A 19,552-nucleotide genomic window follows, 5' to 3' on the forward strand; every position below is an offset into this window, starting at 1 on the left:
CCTCTGTGTGTAGTGGAATGCCACTGAATAGATATGTATAATTTATTTAAATAATACTAAGATGCTATTTTCCAGGCTTCACAGATAACAATTCCAATCGGCTTTGCTTAAATGCTGTCAAAGAAATATAACTTGTAAATCAGTATCATGTTTCCAATATTTATCAGATTTTCTCACTAGTGTATTAGAACAAGTTTTTGGTCCCTGTTGGCAATGAGATAATAAAGCATTTTGACCCTAAGACTGGAAGCAGTAACTGTGAAGCTTCATCTCCTCTTCCTGTGAGGATGTCTTTGTAGAATTTTTTTTTAGCATCAGACTCTGTTGCTTGATTTTTTTTCAAAATTTTTACCTTTTGGTTAGCATGCACAAAAGTGAAACATCTTGCTAACCAAAAATATCATATACTTAACTGCAAATGAGATATTCTTGTATGATACGAGCTTCTTGTCTCTTGTTAATTTTTTTTTCACTTCAGATACTGATACTTCCTTTAACTGGAGATAACGCTTATCATGTGTATTTTTATCACTCAAGATACTGCTTTTGAAGTAATTAAGAATGATATGCAATGTGGAGTGACTCTCCATGGGTAAAGAAACTGTAGGAATCACGGTTTGCATTGCTACAATAACGTGTGGTCTGTTAACTAAATAATTATAAATCATTTAATTTAATGCTAACACTTGCAAATTGATCCCAGGGATGGTCTTAAGAGAGCATTTTAAGGATGTGTTCCTATCTTGGGGGATGAGAAGAGTAGCTTTTTGTCAGTAAACAGATTTTGAAGTAAAATGTGAAGGTTTCTATCAAATCTGTTGCCTCTCTAGATTTGTGTAGTGTCTCTACTCTAGATGAAAATGTTCATATACCTGCTGAAGATGGCCTGAGTCATGCTTTTGGTTTGTGATGCTGTGCCGTCCACACACGGTCCCTAACAAAAGCAAAAAGGCTGCTTAAGCTGATGTGTTGGAGCACACAGTTATTTGCAACTGAGCTGCATAGTAAGTTGCTAAGCTCTGGTAACTGGATTGCTGTAATCTGTCTGGTAGGCTGACTTGACTGCACGCACAGATGTAAAATTGGGGGTATTAAGGAGCCCCTTGACTCTCCCGTGAAAATGGAAATGTCAAGGAGTCCTTCCTAGAACTGGATTTACTTCTGATACAGCCCCAGAAGAGATGTAATAGGTAATACTTTTCACAGTATCTGGAATACCTTTCATTTCAGGCTGTCTGAGAGCTATATAGGTATCAGTTTCCTTGACAGTTTTCTATTAAATACTTAAATACCATTTTGCAAAAACTGAAGCAAAGGTATGGAACTAAATCTTAAGACCTTCCCTTGTTCTGACCCCTCGTTTCATCAGCACGTTATTGGTGCAGGTGCTGCAGGCGGCCCGCGTACCGTCTGGGGCAGGAACCGTGCATCCCGGCCTTGTGCATGTCTCCCGACCACTGAGCAGATCCCTATTTCGGGGGTGCGGTAGCAGCTACCTTGAGCATACAAGCACTTTGTGTGGTTTGTGCTGTGCCTGCCATGGAGCTTGCCTCGAAGATACAGTTGTAGGTGAGATTTTGAGGCTGCTAGAGAAGCTTCTTTATTTTGGCAGTGGCTGCAGTGGTACTGGCAGGGCAGCTAGAATTTGAGGTGGCTATGTCTGTGCCCTCTCTTACAGGACTTAACTCTGTAGGTGGAGACAAATGAGGGACACTGAGAGCCAACGCCAGAGGGAAGTCCCTGATCCAAACCTGTGGATGGATTAGAAGAGCTCAAGGGGGGAAAAACAGGTAAGGAATCACTACTTCCCTGTTCGGTTAGGGAAACCAGAAGCACCGAGTAATGGTGTGACTTCTTTAGGGCTGCATAACGAGTCAACAGAGGGGGCAAAGCTTCTAGTCCCAAGACTTCCGTCTAACAGTGCCTGAGAAGCCGCCTTGCTTGGAAGCGGGCTGGGGAGACTTGCTGAATGCCGGCGTCTTTATCAAAACGATTCTCATACTGACAAGCACCCTGAGGGGATGCGCATGCAGCGGCTTGGAGGATGCGATGTTGTGAAAGGCCCCCCGCTCCCAGCCAGGCAGGGCGGCAGGGGCTGCTAACATCTGCAGTAGTTTGCGGAGAACGGAGAGCACAGCATGAAACCCTGGCTGAAATAATATTCCGAAAGCCCTTGCGTTATCTTTGGCAAGGCCGTGTGTGCAGAGCTTGTGACCTTCCTAGACTACTGTTTTGTTTCTGGTTTTTATTGTCCTTGCTGTTGTTATCCAAAAGGCTGTTGGATCATTAGCTTGCTGGGTGGCACAGTCTTGCTGAGCTGGTTATTCTAATTGATTAGACTTAATGCTTTGGAGTTCCTTTTGCTGCAGATAACTCTATGTACAATACAGTCTAATTCTTGTGCTCCTTTATTCCTGATGTAAATAATTTTCAACAGTAGAAGGGAAGAGGATGCTTTTGCATGGAATATAAACAGCTTTAGGACTGAAGCAAGAACTTTTCCTAGAGAAAAGGGCAATGGAGCCCATCAGATGGGCTCTGAGCAGGGTTGGGAGAAACATTTGAAATAGCAGCAGCTTGTTGACTTCTGATCCTTGCTGCTGCTCGACCCTGCTGCCTGGGGACCCGGGCACTCTGGGAGCTTGGGTAGAAAAGCAAGGTGCTGGGAATCCAGGCGAGCCTCCTGCTTTGCCGAAGACTGGGATGGGATCGATGTGCTCCTGCAGAAAGCTTCAATTCCACCATTTCAGCATTTAGCAGGAGGGGAGCAACTGTTCTGCTGGAAAATCTCTGCCTAGTTCTGATAACGATACATGCCTTTCGCTTTTGTTGCTGGGGGGCGGTAAGAAAGTCAGTGGGTCTCCTGCCATCAGATCAGGCACAGGAGAGAGAGAATGCAGGTCTGATGGACTCCCCGGGGATGGAGGGGCTGATGGCTGTGGGGAATCAGCTGGGAGTGTTTGTACTGCAGAGCACCTGCTCTGTCAACAGTGTTGGAAGAGCTTATTGTGGGGCAGATGTAAGCTGTAGATTTCTTTCTCTCTCCCTGGACACCGAAAATAAGAAGGATGATAGCAAAAATGTTTTCAGGCCAATGGAAAGAAATCTGGAGGAAGAGCTACAAAAATGCACAACTTAATGACATTTAGTCTCTCTCTTCACAGCTGTTTCTTTAGCTCCGCCAGCAGCCCTGTCTGATCACTGTAAGCTGCTTGGGGCAGGGACCTTTCCTTACGGCTTTCGGGGTGTTCCTTTTCTGTGTAACTCTAATTGGTATTCGTGGCATCTTTGCAAGTGGGATTCAAAGTCAGTCCTGATATTGCAGCGTGGAGTGGGGCAAGAAAAAAGATTCCATTAAAAAAAAATGTTGTCAAGGAAACTGCATTCACAGTACCACCCCGCGCAGCCAATAAGGCACAAAGACAAGTCTCACCACGGCAGAGCCGAGTGCAGCGCGGGGTGGGCTCCACAAACGTAATCGAGACAGCAGGAATTCAGTGCTAACTACAAAGCCTTGTTTTGATTACCGTGTGGACTCCATCCCAACCTGCTGCAGTTATTCTTTGTATCTTCGCTAATGAGCCAGTCTTGCTTTCCTTTCCCTGAGGCTAGCCAGAAATTTTAAATAGGAGAGGGGTCAGGAGAAAGGTGACAGAAATTACAACAGACTTGCTTTTGGTAGCAGTATTCTTACTGCAAGCGTAATTACTTAAAGTAAGACGAATGCTCTGCATTTCAGTTAACTCCTCTCCAGCCCGCGTTACATCCATTACGGGATGCCTTGCATTTGACATTTGCGTCTTTGTCCTTAATGATGACAGTAAATTTAAACACCCCAGGAGGGCTGCAGATAGCTGCCAAGTCTCAGAGTACTACTGCTGCTGATAGGACTCCTTTAACATCACCCCACAGGCGAAGCCACTGGAGCTGCTTTTTCTGGGAGTAATGAGAGCTGGTGTCTCCCACACACTCGCATCATAGGTGAGAGCTCTGCTCGCAAAAGCTAGATGTGACGCTGATAACCCACGGTTGCTTCCTGGTTACTAGGTAATAGCAGTATCCCAGGTGAATCCTTCGTGCCTGCAAAGGTAATTTATCATGTGGCTTTCCTGTTTATGTGCTGCTAAGGCGAATTCAAGCCTTTCATTTATTTCAGGACCTCAGTAAGAAATTAAAGCAGGACTGCCAAAGGGCAGCAAAATTAAACTGTTCGTCTTTGCTTGGAAATGGCTTTAAATGAATTCTGGTGCTCCTAGGATCGAGTCTTCTAGCGAAAGCTCGGACTGGAGGTGGTTCTGGCCAGCTGTTATTTTGCAAGCAGTGTTCATGCTTCTCCTACCTCCCCTGCCCCGTAACTATATAGTAACTGATGAAACATCAGACCCCCCTACAGCTTTCTTAAGTGCAGACATACATTAAACTTCTCCGGGATCCAAGTCTGAGACAGCTCTGCGCTCCTGCCAGGACGCTTCCCTCCTGCCCCACATCCCTGCCGAGCACCCTGCTTCGGTGCACGGACCTCTCCGGTTTATCTGCAGGGACCTGGTGTCTAACTTGTGTTGCGAATTCTGCCCTTGGATGCAGGGATGCCAACAGGGCAATGCTGACACTTCTTTGTGAACCTGGGCTGTTGTCGCTCCTGAACAAAGCAGCTTTCTAAGCCAGGCCTGCAGGGCTGTGAGATGAAATGCCATCTTCCCTCCCGCGCTCATGTTTATGTATATATACTGTATACAATTCTATTATTCCACCTGTTTGATGATAATGGGTGTTTGGGATAGAGCAGCTGCTAAAGTGGCACGCAGGGCGGATCAAATCAGCAGGTGACATTTTTCACTGGGTTTATCTTTGAGAACAAGCTGGGTCTGCAATAAACTGGCTGCTCCTTCATTTACTAGAGGACAAAGCTGCCATTATTCGGGGGCAGAAGAAAGAGAAACCCCAGGAGATGAGCTGAGTGTGTGTGTGATATCCCTGTCTGGCTGTGTGCAGGCATTAATGCGAGAACTCAAGGTCAAAGGCTACCCAGCTCGGAGAGTCGGAGGGAGAAGGGGCCTCCAGAAGGAAGAATAGTTTATTTCTTTATCTCATGGAATCATGTGTCAATTATCCATGGCGTCTAAAAGCCTAGGAAGGGAAGAGATTTTCTGCTCCTTAAGTGAGCTTTGCATGCGTCGTTCGCTTGCTGGGCAGCAGATTCAAACTCCGCACAGCTCCTGTGGTAAGAGTGTAAAAGCAGAGGCATCATGTAGGCTCTGAAAGGGGAGAACCTAAAGGGCAACAGCTTTTCTTTTAATCTCAGGTGGTGTCTCAGTCTTTCATGAGGCAAATGGTGCTGATAATGTGAATTAAGGAAATCTGCCATGCTGTGCTGTAGAGGGACTGCAGAGAAATTGAAGAAGAAATTGCTGGTCCTGTGTGACAGAGAATCGTGGCTGGGTTCAAAAATCAGATCAGCTCAAAAACGGTCAGGTTGAAAAAAGCAATTTTGTCAAGCTTTTACAATTAGAAACTGCTACCCGCTCCTCTGTGCTGCGATATCATGCTGTGACGCTGCCAGCTGTCAGCCTTCTGACACCAAACTGCTGCCCAGCTGCCTGGGAGCTCCTGGGGTTTCCAGTCTGCGGAGCGATGCCGCGTCCTCCGGAGAGGGGGGAGCTTGCAAAGCGGTGCTCCTGCACCTCCCCGGTGCTGGATCTCGGTAAGCCCTCGCTCACCACAGTCTAACAACCAGCACGGTGGCAAAATCCATTCCCTGCAAGAGGGCTCAGCCACAGGAGCTTGAATAGGAACAGCATTTCTGCTGAGCGGAGCAGTTGCTGAGCTTTCATCCCAGCCTTGATTTCTGAGGGAGACCCGTCGTCTGTTGTGCTAGGAGGCAGAGGAGAGGATCCCGCAGAATACAAATGGATCTGGGCTTCATCCCAGGCATCCCGCAGCACGGCTTGCCCTTTCCCTTGCACCCGGCAGAGCTCTGCTCACTCAGCGAGTCGCTGGGCCAACCTTCCCCCGGCAGCAGTGCTCGCTGCCAACACCCCTTCGCTCCAGAAGTAGGGAGGCTGGAGAAAGCTGGCCCTGCCTGGGAGAGGCTCTGAGGGATACCTGGCAGTTCCTGGGGTCCTGGCCTCTCCGGGATAACAGAGGGCTGCCTCCACCTCCAGATCAATTGGAATCAGCTCCTTGTTTGGGGGAGAAAACATGCTTTGTTGTCCACTGGCCCCCGCACTGAATTGATTGTAGGAAGGAGGTACTGCAGCATAGGAGAAATGTGTCTTAGCTAGACAGTGACCAGCAGTTTTGTTTTACTGGCTCTGTGCTCTGCGTGTGCCTCTCGTCTCGTGGATCAATGCACCAGAAAGCGCTCCAGCAGATTTCAGCCCTGCCTCCTTCCCGCACCCTCCCTGCCCCTTCCAGCCCGGCTCTTCGAGCTCTGGACATGTGCTCGTTTGGAAGCAGCTCCTGGAGCAACCCGAGTGAACGGGGCTTTTTCTTCCCTGTAAAACACCGCATCCAAGTGCCAGGCACGAGGTCCTGGCTGGATTCCACTGTAGTTCGCGAGCTGTTACGCTCTTTTCTGCTGCGCTTGCCTTTATCTCCTTAAGGGCCTCATTTCGGGTCCAGTTTACAAACTGAAGCCGAGTGGGAGTGATTCAGCTCGGAGGCAGGAATCGGGCAGTCCCGCGCAGAGCTGCGGTGGCTCGCGGTGGCCCTGCCGCCCGGGCTCTCGGGGCCACCCAGCGCCGCGTGCCCCTCGGCTCTGCAGGTGCAGCTGGGCAGGAGGTGCGTAACCCGCACCGGGACTGGCTTGCGCTAGCCCGGGTGTCTTGCTGGGCAGGTGAGGAGCATCCATGTGGTTTTTCCAGTCGGGAGCTGTGGTCACTTCTGGCAGCAAGGTGGTAACAGTGAGCCGCGAGACGAGGGGAGCAATATCTCAGCCTTTCCTCCAGGGACTCTGGCTGTGTTTGCTGTCTCCTGTCACCCACCGAGGCCTCCCCTTTGGTTTTCTGGTTTCCTGCAAAACACGGGAGCTGGGTCAGGCTGTTTTGCTGGTGACCTCAGTGGCAGTGAGTAATTCACAGCCATCCCTTTCCTCGTTTTTGAAGAGACAAGAATTACTGCCTTTGGCACTCCTGCAAGCCCCAAAGTCTGGGACTCCTAATCTGTTTCTCAGGACGTTTCTCTCTGCCAAGGCACGCGTCCCTGCACGCACCGATCCCACCTCCCTGCTTTTCGTCCCAGCCCTTCTCTTTCACTGGACTTTCTCTGTCCCCTTCTAGCTTTGCTTCTTGCAATAAGTCTGACAGCGGGTTCAGAGGCCTGGCTGCTCATGCAGGACATCAGAGCTTCCTTATGTCAGTCTTCTTCTCTCGATACCTCTTTGGGAGTTATTATATTACCTGGCCATGCTTATCATGGGCTCTGCAAGTTAGTGAGAGCCTGGCAGCTCCTTAGACAGAGCCTCTTTCCTCCTATGCACCCTGGACAGCGTAGCGTATCCTTACGGCAAACGGACCGCACATCTCCTTGGTGCCGTGTCCTATTTTGCTGGGGTTATTTGTGGATATCCCTGCTCTGCCCTTGCTGTATGATTGCTGGGGCTAATAACATTCATCCAGTTAGCAAATTTTGATGAGAATGAATGTAACCTCTTAGAGATCAGTCTCATATTGAAAATGCAATAATACAGAAAGCAACTGCTGTTTGAGTCAGCCTTTGAGGGCTTCTGACTGCACGTCTGCAGGGCTTAATGCAGCAAGGAGTGGCTTCCTAATTGATGATAGCTCTCTGCTGCTCCAGAACACCAATATCTGATCAATACATGGTAGAAATGGAGCAGCATTAAATCTGTACCTTCTCAGGACCTCCCCCAAGAAGTGGAAGAAATGTATTTGCAGACTCATAAAGTGATTTCCTGACTGGAGATTCGCAGGGCCACTTGTCTGCATGGAGCTCTCTGTAACGCTGCCGTCTGAATCTGTTCCCGTTACCACATTTCCATCATTATGTCATATCTACATGCTTCATAAAACTTGTATTATAAACTCGAGTCTCCCTCACGTTTGCTATGTAGCTGAAGCAGAAAACAGATGAGAATGGTTATCAGAGCTAAAGGCTGGGAGAATTTCTCCCGCTTGCATGGAACCCAGCACTGCCTCTCTAGTGAGAAAAGGGTAATAAAACACCAGGGGTGTCGATTTAATGCATGTTTTGCATTTGGTGCGAGACAAAGAAGGAATTTCAGATGGATGCCGTGGCAGAATCCAGACAGGAAACGATTCTTATTCCCTTGACAAGGATGTTTCAAGGGCAAGCACTTACCGATGCTGAGGACAGTGACCTTTTAAATCTACAGTGCACCGTCTCAGATACGTGCAGCCCTTGGGCCCCACCAAGTTTCACACACGGTCTTTGCGGGGCAGGCTCGCGCGTCCGGCTCTGCAGCTCCTCGCTCGCCGTGCAGCGATGAAGCCCTGCAGCCGGTGAACCCAGGGCACGTGCTGGAGTGAGATGCTCTGCCCGTGGCAGGCTCAGACTGTCCTTTTTGGTGGAGTTCCCGTGCCAATGAAACAACCTGCCTACGTGCTGTGGCAGCGAGGTCTGCCGAACGCGAGGCAGCGGCTCGTACGCCTGGACAGGCAGGAGCTGGACGGAGGAGCAAGTGGTTGATGGCTGCTCCCGGTGTTGTCCTGTGCTGAGGAGGAGGAAGGTTACAGACCTTCCTGCCCCATGCCCTGCCGCTAATTGCGTCCGGATGAGCAGCTTGCTCCGTGCTCGTATTTGCCACCCGGGGTTGTGTTTTGATCTGCTCTGTTTCTGGTTTCTCGTTCTGTTTTTGTCACCCGGCTATGTGAAAGCCACACAGGACCTCAAATAAGCAGAGTTGTTAACGTCTGTCAAAGCTGCTTTTAGTGAAACTGCACGCGTGAGGTTTTTTCCCCTTGTCTGTGCTAGGACGTGCCCAGGGTGCCTCCGAAGCCGAGCTCGCGCCGGCTCTGCAGGGCCCTTCCCCGCGTCGGTGGCCTTGCTGGGACCGAGCCTGCTGGGAGCGACGAGGCAGTGAGTTCCGCAGGTGCGGATGAGTCCTTGCAGAGCCTTGCAAAATGCAAACCTTCACTTTTAAAATAGCGTCGGCTCTTCCCTGTGCTGGAGAGAGCATCCCAGGGCGGCCCCGGAGCTGAATGCGTTACCAGCGGAGAGGTTTCGGGGTCTCCTTTTCACCGGGATACTGACTCCTCCCTGGCCCGACCTTTGTGAACCTCCCTTGCAGGCGGTGGAAGATGTGTCGCAGACCAAGGGCATTTTACCTTGGCTGCTGCCGTCAACCTTAGGCTTAGAGTGTAATTAGAAATCTAATCCATCCCATGCGCGCCGGTGACATCCCAGCCGGTCTGAATTCTGCAGCGATGTTTTGTGATTACCAGCTATGCGGATGCTATTCCCAGTGCAGCTACAGCCTGGCTGGCCCATCTGCTGCCTGCCTGGTGCAATCTGAACGCAGTCCCAGAGGGGCACACGGACACATTTGTCACCTGGCTGAGCATGACGGATCCAGACGACCAAGGTCCCTGGCTGGCCCTTAGCAGGGTGTCTTGGCTAGCTCAGAGAGGCGAGATGGACGTAGGGGTGGCAGAGCCCAGCGCGGGTGGGTTCGTGGCCTAAAGGGGTAGGTTCATAAATGACTTTTCTTCTAGGTTATGGTCCAAACTGATATATATCAAATGGAGAAGTCCGTGGGCTCAGGCTCCTCTGATTTTAGTATTGGATGTGTCTTTAATGCCTTGCTCATCTGAGTTGCTGCCATCTGCTCTAGCACCTGCCTTTGCCGTCCAAGGAGTGAACAGCAAATTCCCGTTGCACCGTGCTCTCCGTCACCACGGGGATTTGTCCCAGCGATGCTTCGAGACGCATGGACTGAATCATCCAAGGGGAGTGAGAGAGGACCGTGGGTCTGGCTGCACACGAGCGCGGCGTGTCCCGGCGGAGCGGCTCTCCCACTCGGGGCAGACGGAGCGGCGCGTGCCGGGGCCTGCCGAGCGGGCCGGGGAGCCGCGAGCGACGGGCCCGGCTTCACGAGCTGCTGTGCCGGAGCTGCTCCCGGCCGCGCACGGTGCCTGCTCTGCAAAGCGCTCGCCACGCTCTTTGGGGCTGAAACCGGAGATTTTTATTCCTGGAACAGCAGGAAGGGCTCTCTGCCCGAGCGTGTGCTGCGGCAGGGCTCGCCTGGCTGCAGCGGAGCGGGATTTTCCCTTCTGGAGATCTCCAGCTCTGGGAGAGAGACCAGCTCAGCCGTGTCGCTCTGCGACGCTCCGATTTCCGTGCGTTTCTGTTCCCCTGCTGACTTCTAAACCTCCGGTAAAAACACTGGAGCATCTCTCAAGTCTTCCTTGCATTTCGGCCAGCCCGCTGGAGAGCACATCAGCCTGGAAGCGTGATGGGAACAAGTCGTGAAGAGCTTTTGATGTAAGGCGAGAGAGGGGAATTGGCCTGCGTAGGAAGGGTCCCTGGCACGGCAACACAGAAAGTTTAAAAGAAAAAAAAATCTGCAATTTGTTTAGCCGTTTCCTCCCCAGTTTTCTCACATTCCTGGAACTGACTCATAAACCTGCTGCTCTGCATTTCTGATATTCAGCCTGAGGGCCTAATTCATGAGGTACTGAACATCTTGTAGCTCTGCAACCTCTCTGTGCTGTCGTGGAGCACGTGAGCAGGCTCATGAGAGAGCACTCTGCACCGTGCAGGATTAATCCCCGAGAGCTCTGCTCTGTAGGAAAGTTTTTACTTGGAGACGGCTGATTGCCATTTAATTAACAGCAGCTAGCCTGTTTGTTAAGTGCTTGGGAAGTGTCCAGATGAGCTTTGTTGCAGGATGCAGCTCTCTGTGGTTTACCGCGGGGCTCAGGCGAGTTGTTAGCGAGGATTCAGACGTCGCCCTGGCTAGATGCGTGCATTAGGCTCCCTCAGCAGTGGCAGAAAATATTGCTTTGAAAGTTGGCCTGGTTAATCTGCAAATACAGAGTGAGTTTCAGCAGGGTCAGAAGCAAATTTGTGACATTTTGCGTCAGCAGTGAGAAAAAGAAATTTTATCCAAGGTTTTATTCAATAGAAAAACTGATAATAACCCCTCCTTCCTCCAAACGGTCCATCGCCATGGCAACCGGCGTGACATGCCAATATGCAGGGATGGATGCGAAGTGTTACTGCGAGGAGGGCTGGCGCGTTATGTGTGGCAGCATTAAATGGCTTCATCAAGGCAGAGAATGAGCGTGGAAGCAGTGGGGCATATCCATGGGCTCACTCTTGCCACAGCTCGCTCCAGTTAGCAAAGGTTTAGGTTAGCCCCAAAAGAGGAGGGGGAGGAGGTCTGGGGACTGTGGATTTGGATTTAAAGCAGCAAAGCGTAGCTGGAGCCAGGCAGGGCTAGAGGAGCTCTTCTTGCACCAGTGGGGCAAGGGCAGAGCTGCTCCTTCCCTCTGTGGTGCCTGTCGCCGTGCGTGTCCTTCCCTAATGGAAAAGGGAGAGACCCGCGTGCTCTGCACCACCCCTGCCCACTGCCTCGGTGCCGCAGTCGGGGGTCTGCAGGCTGCTGTCTCCCGGGCTTGATGGCTGAGAGGCTCTTCCAGGATTCAGCAGGAGACGAGACACCTGCCAGCACACCGATGAGGTTAAAATACCGGGTTATCATCTGTTCCCTTTCTGTCCAAGGAGGAAGAGGGTCCTTCGGTTCATCACTCACGTGGTGTGCAACCTGCGTGCTGCAGATCTCCAACCCTTTTTGTTTTTTCCATTGCTTGTCTGCTCTTGGTTTTTTTCCACCCTCAGGAACAGCAGACAGCGGTGCTTTGAGGTCAGACCCAGCACTTTGAAATCTTATCCCCGCAAACAAGAGCAATCCTCTGATTGCAGGTAGCCAAAGGCTTGGGCACTTGTCCGGGCTGCGGGCTCGAGTCCCCGCTGCGAATCGGACGTGAAGGCGAGTCGCTGTTGCCGCTGGCTGGCAAAGCGGAGTTCCTGGTGGGGACTGGCTCTCCTCGCGCACAGTGAAATAGCCACCAGATGGGGAGAGACTTGTCTTACAAAGCCGGAGATGCTCGTCAGGCATCTCAGGGATGAGATTTATGTTCAGATTCCTCATCCGTCTTTAATGAGCCTCTTTGGGGCACTGGCTGCACGGGGTTGCTCACTCTCGTTTTGAGCAGCCACGCTGTGCTGGCCGGGGAGACTTAGCAGGACCAGCATCAGGAGGAATCAGCACACTCCTGTAGAAGCACCATTTCTTGTCAAATCAGTGCTTTCAAGTAATTCCCTGATTTGCTACAAAATCCCAGCTGCACGGATGGCTTTTTCTGCAGGTCCCTTCTTGCAGGGCCAAGGCAGCTCACGCTAGGGAAAGACAACAGCAAGAGTTCATCGGGGAGAGGGTTTGGGCACAGATTTCTTGTGCAGCTGTTCCCCACCCCAGGGAAGGGCTGTTGGGGAGCAGCAGGAGATGGGAGGGCACCAGCCCAGGTCTTCCTGGCCCTTGCGGCTCTCCCGAGAGGGAAGGCAGCCCTGGCCCTCATTTTGCAGCTTTTCTGTATGTCGAAATCTCCTGGTTCCTCCTCCAGAGCCTGGCTGGGGCGACCGCAGAGATGGGTGCAGCTGGAGGTCTTCTCTGCGCCCGTCGCCTGCCCGCTCGAGTGCTTCGCGTTGGCTTGCACACCACGCAGCTGCGGGAGCGGGCGGCTGTGGACCTCAGGACAGAAGATAACAGTGGAGAGACGGGCAGGTCGCATCCCAGCCTTGCAGGTGGAGGCTGTAGATCTCCCGTCTCCTGGGGGCACGTTGACGAACGTGGCAGACTTTCTCGGTCATTATTTCGTAGCCTGCAGGCCTCCTTGTGCCGGCAGTCCTCCCTGCGGCTGGTGGCCTTGCCTGGTCGTCTGGCTGGGAGAGCGAATCGGTCTCTGCTCCCCAGCGTGCGCTGGGGAAAGCGCTTTGCAGAGCAGTAGTTTTATGTCCTGCAGAGGCAGGCGCTGTCGTGTAGCCAGAGTCGGGAGGGACAGCAGATGGTGACCTGCTTTTTGCCAGTGAAAGGATGAGGTTGGAAAGGCACCGCTGAAGTGAGGACGCAAGGAAGAGGCTGCCTGGCAGTGGCTTAGGTAAACAAGACTTCATTTTAGCTGGCTGCAGCGTGGGATTTGAGACCTGCCTTTTCCCACCCTTTGGGGGGAAGATGTTTGTGTATGGAGTGGAGAGGAGGTGACAGGTGAAAGTGGAGATCTCCGTAGTCCTTGATTTTAACCCGTGATGTTATGTTTTCCACGTTAAAAAGATGCATGTGGTGGGATGGGAAGTTGTCCATCATGTGTCTGCAGTTGTTGTCCACAGCACGCTCTTCAGAGAGAGAGACCCTCTGCTAGATAGACCCCCCCATTAAGGTTTCTTCCTGGTCCCTGATAAAGACTTGCTCAAAGCAGGAAGGATAAGTGGATTTTTTTCACGTTGTTTTCCTGTGTGCATTTGACTATTGTAAGATGATTCAGTGTTATGCATATAAACATATGCTTCGTCTTGGAGTGTTGCTAATTTCTTGGCTTCGGCAGCTTCTTCTGGGAGTTTGGCCATATTTGGTTCATGTCGAGTGAACAAGCGTCGTAAATGCCTGGTGCTCTGTGTGGGGTTCTGCTGCATGGGAATCGCAGGCTGAAGTTTGGTCCCTGCTCTGCATTCATCTCCTGCCTTGAAGACAGCTTAATCACTGACAGTTTCTGCTCTTTCAGAAGGTGCCTGAGGCAGGGCTGGGTTGTCCCCGGCCGGGAATCCGTAAGTCACCCGAGATGCAGAGAAGGGATGAGTTACCCCACGAGGGACTGGCTGATTTCGAAGCAGTTTGAATGTTTTGTCCCCTGCAGTGATGCAGCCCGCTGCGGGAGGAGCTGGAGGGGGAAAGGAAAGGCATTGCTGTGATTTTCCAAAGGGAAACATGAAAGGAAGAATGGAGAAAGCACTCAGAGAGCTGGTGAATGAGCCCTTCGCCTCGAGCCAGTTTGTCTGACCCTGTCCAAGGGCTGCTGCAGACCCGAGCGGCTTGTGGTGCTGGAGCTGTGGGAGGAGGAGGAGGGCGATGCTGGTGCCGCGCGGAGCTGAGCTCGTGGCTGCAGCTGGCCAGGGGCTTTCGGGCCTGCTGAAACAGTAAAACGGGCTGGGACAGGTCAATGTGCAGTGTGAACGCTCAGGAGATACCCGAGCGAGAGGCTGAGGAGCGTAATCAGGACAGGGGACACAGGGAGGTGAATGAGTCACCCGGAGATTAAGCTAATCTCAGCAGGATCATTATTATAAGGGAAAATCCTGCAGATGTTGGGTCTCAGCAGCTTCATGAATCACCTCGAAAGGGAACTTTCCAGGGCACAGACCTGCACTTCTTACCCGGGAGAAACTCCTCTTGGTTTAATGGGGATTTGGGTGCAAAACCATGGCTGGTTTTTGCTATCAGGAGTCGAAAGCAGTGACTAAATGCCCCAGGAGCCCGGGTGGGGTTGGGTGCTGGCACTGCTGAACATGGTACTGCTGGCGGTCCCTGTCCCTTTGGTTTTCCACCCCGTATTTCTCTTTTTCTCATTAAAGCCTGCTGTGACTGCTACGGCACGGGGTGCTAGCAGCAGCGGTACTCATCCATCACCGCGCAAAAGAGGTTCAAAACCGTGGCAGCCCGTAAGCCTGGGCAGAAGGGATGTGCAGAGGCGAGCATCGCCTCCGGACGCAGGACAGGGTCCGGGTAGCCTGGCCGTCCTTCATGGTCTCACCGCGAGCGGTCGCCTGCCAGGAGGGCTCTCCCGCAAAGCCTCGCGTTTGGAGGCTGCGCGGCGGCTGCAGCAAATCGCCGAGAGCGTCTGCAGGCAGCTCGCGACCTCTGCTCGCTGCTCCCGTCCCTCCGAATTAGCAGGGCCTCATTAGCACCGCACCGCTCCGGCAGCTGAACCTGAGCGGCTCTGGCACTGCCCTCCGGAGCGGCGGGACCGCTGCGCCGCCGGGTTTTATCGCGGCGCCGAGAAAGCGCGTCGGGGCGGCTGAGCCGTGCAAGCGCCTCTGCGTGCGGAGCGGGTCGACGGGTCGAGCCGAGGGCTTTTTTCTTGCTCCCGCAGCTCCGGAGTGGCGTAGATGTCAAAAAGAGGATTTCTGCGCTGGCTGGTTGTCTCACCCAGGCTCTGAAATCGAGCTCTGCCTCTCGGTTTACTGCCAGCAATAGGGATGCTGCGAGCTGCACGGTTTCTAGGGCCGGTGCACAGTGCAGGATGCGGCCTGCCTGCGCTGTCCTCCGCCTTCTGCAGCAGAAATGGGCCCAAAGCCTCACTTTGCAGGCGGCTTGTCTGCTCCCAGCCGCGACCTCTGGCAGCGGAGGCACCGGGACCGGCTCCGGCACCCGCCGTGGTAGCAGGCAGCACGCGGTGGAGTCTTCCCGGTTATTTGGGCCGTTGAGGGGGGATCGGTTGGGATCAGTCGCGGCTCCTGGGGGGATCCGGCGCTGCTGGCAGCACCTCTGCACTTGGCAGGGAAGGTCTCGCTTTTACCCGGCCTGACGGGGAGGTGACGGCCGCTTTGTTTATACCGGCAGCCCCGCGATTCCCGGGTAGCAGAGGAGCAGCAGCCCTGTCCTGAAGCACGCCGCGCCTCGGCTCGCTGTAGATAGATTAGACCTTAATCCTGAGACGACGAAGCAGCGCTGCTGCCGGGGCGGGTTGAGGGATGCCGGGGCAGTTTCCGCCCTGTGCAGCGCTAACCTGGCCGCGGGGCTGCGAGCCGGGCGTTCGCCCTCGGCGTTTCGCTCCTCTTTCGAGTGTAGCGGCGAGAAGCGGCGGTCTGATGTGCCAGGATGCACCCGTGACGCTCCGGACGCTCCGTCTCCAGAGCCGGGGACACGCTGCAGCCACTTGCCGCCGGACTTGGATGGTGGCAGTGCCGCCCTGGGAAGACGGGGAAGGACGCGCATCCGCCGCGGATAAAAGCCACCGCCTGCAACTGCCTCCAGCCGCTGCTGTGCAACGTGAGGCTTCCTTTTGTGGGGAATTTTGCTTTAGCAACCTTGTAATTTAGCCGAGTGATTTATTTTTTCCCCTGTTCCTTTCCCTAAGCTGTCATCATCCTGCGAGCGCTGTTCTCACTTTAAAGAGAGAATCGAATTAATCCCGGGTCAGCCCGTTCCTCGGTCGCAGCACAGCTGGAGCCGAGATGCGCGAGTGCAAGCGAGAAATGAAATAGTTAAGTAACCCGGCATAGGCAGGAATTAAAATAATAGCAAACAACGTAAGGTAGCCTGGCTAACCAGGTGATGCTCCAAGTCCCCTGTTTACGGCGAGTGCACACATTAAATAACCCTCTGACGCAGCGCCGCGGTCTCGGTGCCGGCTCGCGCAGAGAGGCAGCCCGGCTGGCGCGGTGCGAGCCGCTCGTCCGCAGCTCGTGCTTCGGGAAGGATTTCAGGCAGAAAACGATTTTGCTCTGTTGTAGCCAGTCCCACATCAACACGAACAAAAGAAAGGTTTGGGGGAGGCAAAGGATGATTTTTAATTGGATGCTGAAACTCAAAAATATCTTTGCAGGGCCAAGGAGCACTTTGGCCCCGTGCTCCCACTCGAAGGGTGTTCGGTGCTGGCGGATCGCTCCCGCGGTGGGGGAGAGGGGCCGGGGTCTCCGGGCCGTGCCGTTAGTTACGGCGGCGAGGATGGAAAGGGCAGGGAGGAGGCGTCTCCGAAGGCAGCCTGGGTGCCTGGAGAGCAGGGTGGGACTGGGGTCAGCAGCTCTCTGCAGGGGATAGCGCAGCGAAGGTGAAGCCGCTCGTGGGTGGCAATCGTGGCCGACTTGCTGATGTTTTGTATAAAAGCTGTGTGCAATTAGTGAGCAAAGTCTCACGTCTGATGCTGGTTCTCTTAAATGCGCAGGCAGCGCAGACCTTGTTTTGGATGCGATTACCGGGCTGTAGGAGAGAGCCGCTTCGAACAAGCTGTTCTAGAATACAACAAACCTCCTCCTGTTTTCTTTGGGGAATCGGCCCACTCCGAGAGGAAGTTATTGTACCTCCGATTCCCGCGGAGCCTCCGGTCGTGCTTCCCGGGGGTTCCGGCGAAACTCGGACTCCAGCTGCGCAATCCCCCCCGCCCCGGCCCGAGCAGACCCGCTCCCGGCAGCCGTCTCAGCGTTGCAAGTGCCCGTTTTCAGCGCGCTTGGCAGGAGAAGCCTGTTGTCAGGCCACGCGTAAGAAGGCGACGGGGCTGCGTCGGGGTGCACCGAGGCTCTGGGCTCAGGGCCCCTTCCAGGTCTCGGTGGCGGGGGGACACCAGGGTCCCTTTGCTCTCTGCAGGTGTGAAGCACAGCGCTGGGGAGCAGGGCCGCCTCCGAGCATCTCCCCCCGCACGTGCCACCCCCAGTTTGCTTAAGGAGCCGGTGGAAAGTCTGCGCCGTGGGCCTGGAAGAGCAACATAAACAAGATCAGCTCTGGGCTCCTCTGAGACTCAACCAGGTTTTTAATGAGCTCTTTCATCCTGGCATGGATTTCCCTGGGATAAGAGGAGGTTTAAGGAGGCTACGCTTCCTGCAGTCGTGCAGGTTTAACGTGTCCTGTGGATAACGTGCGGGGGAGACGGTTGCTCGGTTCCCGTTGCGCCCAGAGCTGCATTTAGGGCTGATTGCGGGCTGCGAGGGATTCTCCCCGGGAAGGAGAGAGCTGCAGAAGCGGCCGCGGTTTCGCTGCAGTGCCCGCGCCGCTGCCCCGAGCGGGCTGCTCTCCCGCGGGAGCCCTGCCGCCAGCCGGGGCTTGTCCGCGCGGGAACCGGCTGCGGGTGAAACGTTTGTGACCGCCCGAAAGGTCGCACAAGTAGGAAAAGGCTCTTAGAGTTGCCTCCGACGCGACCCCAGCCCGGGGGCTGCAGGAGGGCAAAGCCGGCCGCAGCATCCAGGCCGAGGCTCGGGGCAGAAATGCGCGCTTTTCCCTTGTGAGCCCTGCTTAGAAGGGGCCTAGAGAAGGCTCTCGGCAGCTTGGGTTAAGAGCATTTCACTTTCCAGTGTTTGTTTCTGGCCTGAGAAATGTGAAGCATGCGCCCCGGCCCGTGGGAAGGCCACTTTACAAATGCTACAAGTACATAATAGAGATTAATAGCAATAACAGTCTCCGTATCGTGTTGCCTACCTAAGTCTTGAGTAAATCTGAAGGTTATGAAATAAATAATAATGATAATCTTGTGTATTTTTGCTCCTTCGGCTGGAGCAGGCTTTACCCTGCGGATCCAGTCCAGGGGCTGTGTTTTCCCAGAGGCCGTTTGGGATTATCTGGAGCGCGTGCGGCCGGCCGAAGCCAAGCTCTTCCCTCAAAGGCGCCTGCTTTCGCGTGCGGGAGAGCAGCAGCGTCCTTGGGAAGGAGCAGGGACCGGTGACCGTGGTGGGTGACCGATGCTGCCCGTGACGACCAGCCCTGGCGGTCCCGGCTGCGGGGAGGTCCTTCCACAGGCCGCAGCGGCTGGAAATCGCAGCTCGTCTGCAGCAGTAGCACCTTATTTTTAGCTGTGGTCAGCCTCAAGTCGCAGCTGAGCTGGAGCGACATGTTTGCATGCAGAATTAGCTGTATCTACTCATTTAAAGTGATTTATATAATTAGTGTTGGTGTGTCACTTGAGCGAAGGAAAACAATATTCCCCATCCCGAGTAATGGGCTTATGTAACTCTCTTAATTCCTCTTCCGATACAGCAGGAAAAACCCTCGAAATAGCAGCAGCCCTGGGAGCGGTGGCTGCGGCTCTGCGCGCGGCGTGTCCGCATCCGCCTGGGAAATGCTGCTGCTGCCCGGGAGCAGCGGGACACCCCGGTGCGGGGGCCGGGGGGGGCCGCGGGACTGCAGCATCGCGCTCGGCTTCAGCGACCGGGATGGACGGCGGCTGCAAAAGCATCGCCCCAGCCGGGGGCCGCGAGCTCATCCCAGGCTGCTTCTGCTTAACGGGACCCGGGCAGATCGTCCCTGCTCGCTCCGGCGGGGAAGGCGGTGCTCGAGGCAGCGGGAAGGACGCGCCGAGCTCGGAGCGCATCGCGCGTGGGGGGCAGAGGCCGGGCATCGATCGCGGTGCGAGATGGGGAGCAGCGTCACGGCTGCGCGGCGCGGGAGGCTTTCTGGTCACTCGGCTTTTTGCAGCAGCCCGAAAGTAACTATCGACTGTTTCCCCGGGAGGCCGAGAAAATAGCGTGCACTTAACAAGGTGGAGGCCGCGGCCTGCTGCGAAGGCACCTTCTGTACCCATTTGGAAGCCATATACTGTTGAGAGGAAGGGATTTAAATTTTAATTACACCTGGCACAGGTTGGAGCTTGGGCTTTTAATAGAGGTTTTTAGACGATGGTTTTAGTGCAGAGACACCAGAGCAGAAACGGTTTTGCTGACCTGTGCAAAGGGATGCAACTCCGAAGGTTTTACCTTCATCACTGAGCACAAAGTGTTTTCTTTGTGTTTATTACATTTGGGGCCTGTTTTTTTTTATGAAAATGTCAGTGTGGGTGGAAAAATCCAGATCTTTCCAGGTGCTGGGCACTGG

This window comes from Dromaius novaehollandiae, chromosome 23, assembly GCF_036370855.1.
Source record: "Dromaius novaehollandiae isolate bDroNov1 chromosome 23, bDroNov1.hap1, whole genome shotgun sequence".
NCBI lineage: Eukaryota > Metazoa > Chordata > Aves > Casuariiformes > Dromaiidae > Dromaius > Dromaius novaehollandiae.